Raw genomic sequence first — 5,052 nt, 5'->3', positions numbered from 1 at the left:
TTTTTAAGCCACCTGGAGTTGATTTCCATTCACTTGCTGCTGAAGGCATCCTAACTAAAGCAGAGGATATGGTGGGAATTAAGCCCTTAAAGGCAAGTAAATTGATCATACGTACAGAATCAAGAGTCAGAATGGAATCAGACTTCTCAGCAACAACCCTGAAAGCTAGATGATGAGATTGTGAAGGAAAATATTTTTTCAGTATAAAATTTTCTGCTCAGCCAAATTATCATTCAAGTATGAAATAGAATAAGAATATTTTAGTACACACAAGGTCTCAAAAAATATACGTACACTGAATTCTCTCTAGGAAACTAGAAAGAATGTGCTTCTCCAAAATGAGGAAGTAAAACAAAAAAGAAGATGACATGGGATTCAGTAGACATGACCTCCGTCATGAGAAGTGAAGAAAGGTCCCATAACAACAACTGTAGACAAACTTCAAGGGTACTTCTACAAGATATAAAGCAGAAGGAAATGAAATGATTTTTTTTTAATTGATGCTTCTGAATATGGTGGGAGGAATTTTATAAAACTGACAGGAAATTAAGGAAATGGGGGAATTAAGCAGAAAAGGAAAAGTTGTCATAATATACTACATCTCAAATTGGATTAGCATTTGCATGAACATGTATTTGTGCAAAATTATTATATAATTTTACTGGCAAGATGTGCGCACAGCAAGAGTGTGTGTGTGTGTATAAAAGAGCAAAATCTTCAGCAGTAGAAAGTTTAAATTTTAAAATTGAGTAGCAACCATATGGAGGAAGATACGAAAATAATCAACACGAGTGAAAGTTGTAACCTCTGAGGAGAGGGAAGTTGTGATGCACAGGGGCAGGGGACTGACTTTTACACAGCAATCTTTTAGACTCTTTGTTTTTTTTTGTTTGTTTGTTTGTTTTACTTTTATATTAGAGTATAGTTGATTAGCAATATTGTGTTAGTCTCAGGTGTGCAACAAAGTGATTCAGTTATACATTTACATGTATCTAGTTCTTTTGCAAAATTTTTTCCCATTTAGGTTGTTACAAAATATTGAGCAGAGTTCCCGGGACTATATAGTAGGTCCTTGCTGGTTATCCATTTTAAATATAGCAGTGTGTACATGTCAATCCCAAACTCCCTAACTATCCTTCCCCCTTCCTTCCCTCCTGGTAACCATAAGTTCATTCTCTAAGTCTGTGTAGACTCTTTGTTTTTCTATAGGCATTTTAAAATGTGATTAAAAATATTTTAACAGCAGGATATAAAAAGAAACTATCATTGCAAAAAGGAAAAGGAAGGCTTAGGTAAAAAGTTTAGGTAGAAATGTGAGAACACCATCCCAAAGGACAGGGAATAAATGGTCTCTATTGGTTTTAGCTGACTGTATGGCAGGAGGTCCTTGAATGACATCTAAGAAGTGCACAATTTTATCCTGGAAGAAAGGATTCAGGGAGTTTTGTGGGCGTGACATGATCAGATTAATGCTTGGAAAAAGGGAAATCACTACATGGCAGGATGGAGAATGGTTTGGAGAACATCAAAACTAGGGGCAGGAAGGCCAGTTAGAAACTTTTGCACAAATTAATCAAGTCAGAACTGAGGGCTGGAACCAAAGAGGGGAGGTGAAGAGAAACAGAACAACTGTGGGAAATTGGGAAGGATGTCTTGGTGACTCATCGGATGTAAGCACTGCTGGGAGAGGGAGGAAACTTAGAATACTCTGGTTTGAGCAGTAGTGAGATCCCAGTGGCTGTCTATTTTCATAGGAATTTCCCCAGCTCATTAGTTTTGTGGAACAAAATCAAAGTGGCATAATTCCTCTCATCCCACCCCCATCCAACACCCCACTCTTGGGAATATCCAACACACAGGTCAGATCTCTTACCACAAATTTTATTAATAGGCTTAATTAACATGAAAATGTTACATATTAATTTCAAGGCTGGTATATGGGACTGGAGAGCCCCTGGAATGCCACCAAGTTCCTGGCCTTCTGAGCTAAGATGAAGATTTTGGAAAGTTTTCACAGACTTTTTATTTCTTTGATTTTTGCTGCTGCAGCATGCCTTCCTGGTGTTCCCAAGAATTCTGAGTGCTCAGAACATGCCAGGCATTTGACTTAATTGTCCCTTTCTACCATTGTACTATCCTGTTTACAAATGAAGAGCTGAGGCTCAGAAATGTTAAGGAACCTGATGCTGATACATCACTTAGCTAGCAAATCCAGGGCCGAGATCCTACTCACTCTTGGTGTAGACCCAAAGCTTGGTCCTGAAACTACTGCAGGCCCCTGTACTCTCACTGTATGTGGCTCCATTCTCTGCCTTCCTGGAATTGACAGGTCTCCCAATAATCCATGCCTACCTTCATTTATGAGCCAAATTCTTTGCCTGCTCGCAAAACGGTATTTATTTATTTATTTTTTTTTTGCGGTACGCGGGCCTCTCACTGCCGCGGCCTCTGCCGCCGCGGAGCACAGGCTCCGGACGCGCAGGCTCAGCGGCCATGGCTTACGGGCCCAGCCGCTCCGCGGCATGTGGGATCTTCCCGGACCGGGGCACGAACCCGTGTCCCCTACATCGGCAGGTAGACTATCAACCACTGCACCACCAGGGAAGCCCTCAAAACGGTATTTAGAAATCAATATCTGGGTACCAGTTTTGCTCATTGCTTCTGAGATGTCACTACTCCTAGGTTCTTTAAGAGGACAGATCTAATCAATACATATGTGTATATGTGTATTTATGTCTATATGGACACGTGTATGCATACATATATGTAAATGTGTGTATACCTGTATACGTTACATCTGTATTTCTATATCTCTCTATATTAAAAACCATGAGTTTACACCAATACCTCCAATTCTAATTCACAACCATAAGGTTCAGTCTAGTTTTCTTCCTTTCTATACTTTTAATCCTTTCTCCAATAGTGAGAAACCTGGCCCTCATTATCCTTAATATTTGATCATTCCTCCTAATATAATCAATCTCCCGTCACCTCTGCTGTCCTCTTCCGCATGCAGAAACCCTCCTCATCTCACCTATATCCCAGTACTCTAGGCCTGACCACCCCACCCCCTGTATGAAAGTCCTCTCACTCCATTTGGTCTCTCACTTGCCCAGAGCTGTCCCCTGCGTGAACTCACAGCTCATTCAGAGTCTGACTCCCTAGCCAAGGCTGCTCCCATAGGTGGATGCCCTTCCTCCCTTTTTTGGGCTCCAATACCCAGAGCTGGGCCATCCTCATGCATGGATGTCCTCCTAGCCCCATGTGGGCTCTGATCCTTCACATCACATCACCCCCATGTGGATGTCCTCCTCACCTTATTCAGGCTCTGATGTCCCATGCTGGTGAGTCACATTTTTTAAAAAACATTCCTAGGATTCGCCTAAAGTGCTTCTGAGGTTTTTATGTATAAGATAAAACAGAGATAAGTTTTGTATAAAGTACCAGGTTTAGAAGCAGCAAGGGTGGCATTTTAAAAAATCAAACAATGAAAGAAAAAATGGATAAATTGGACTTCATCGAAATTTTTAAATTTGTGCTTCAAAGGACACTATCAAGAAAGTAAAAAGACAACCCACAGAATGGGAAAAAAATTTGCAAATAATATATCATCTGACAGCACCTTCTTCCAATGGAGATTTATGAATGGCCAATAAGTACATAAAAAGATGCTCAACATCATTAGCCATTAGGGAAATACAAATCAGAACCATGAGATGCACTACCTAACATTTACTAGGATGGCTGTAATTTTTAAAAAGACAGATAATAAAAAGATCCAGCTAGGATGTGGAGAAACTGGAACCTTCATATACCCTTATTGTGAGTGTAAAGTGGTACAGCCACTTGTTTTTTGTTTTTGGTGGGGGTTTTTTCCCTAATAAATGTATTTATTTATTTATTTATTTTTGGCTGCTTTGGGTCTTCGTTGCTGCACGTGGGCTTTTTCTAGTTGCTGCGAGTGGGGGCTACACTTCGTTTTGGTGCACAGGCTTCTCATTGTGATGGCTTCTCTTGTGGAGCACAGGCTCTAGGCATTCAGGCTTCAGTAGTTGTGGCTCTCAGGCTCAGAAGTTGTGGCCCGTGGGCTCTAGAGCATAGGCTCGGTAGTTGTGGTGCACCGGCTTAGTTGCTCCATGGCATGTGGGATCTTCCTGGACCAGGGCTCAAACCCGTGTCCCCTGCATTGACAGGCAGATTCTTAACCACTGTGTCACCAGGGATGTCCTGGTCTTCTTTTTCTTTTTTTTTTTTAAACATAATATGTATTATTGAAATCTGCTTTCAAGCCAATTTTTTTTTAATTTGGCTGTGTCGGGCCTTAGTTGCGGCACGCGGGATCTTCAGTTGCAGCATGCAGGATCTTTAGTTGTGGCATGTGAACTCAGTTGTGGCATGTGAGACCTAGTTCCCTGACCAGGGATCGAACCCGGGCCCCCTGCATTGGGAGCGCGGAGTCTTAGCCACTGGACCACCAAGGAAGTCTGGTACAGCCACTTTGGAAAACAGTCTAGCAGTTCCTCAAAAAGTTAAACATAGTGTTACCATTTGACCCAGAAATTCCACCCTTAGGTATATACCAAAGAGAAATGAAAACACATTGCCACCCAAAAACATACCCAAATGTGGAAACAACCCATATGTTCATAAACTAAAGAATGGGATTTTTAAAAGCATGTTATATCTACATAATGGAATAGTCAGCCATAGAAAAGAATGAAGTACTGATATATGCTACAATACAGCTGAACCTTGAAAATATTATACTGAGTGAAAGATCTAGTTATAAAAGATCACATATTATATTATTCCATTTATATTAAATATCCAGAATAGAAGAATCTATAGAGACAAAAAGTAGATTAATGGTTGCTAAGGCTGGTGGGGATGAGGAAATTAAGGGAGGAGAAATGATAGTTAAAGGGTACATAGATGATGAAATGTTCTAAAATTGATTGTGATGATATTTGCACAACTCTATGAATTACAAAAAGCTATTGAATTGTGCATTGTAAATGGACGAATTGTATGGCGTGAACTATATCTCAGTAA

This window comes from Delphinus delphis, chromosome 5 (assembly GCF_949987515.2).
Source record: "Delphinus delphis chromosome 5, mDelDel1.2, whole genome shotgun sequence".
NCBI lineage: Eukaryota > Metazoa > Chordata > Mammalia > Artiodactyla > Delphinidae > Delphinus > Delphinus delphis.
Note: the sequence above shows the minus strand (reverse complement) of the source record.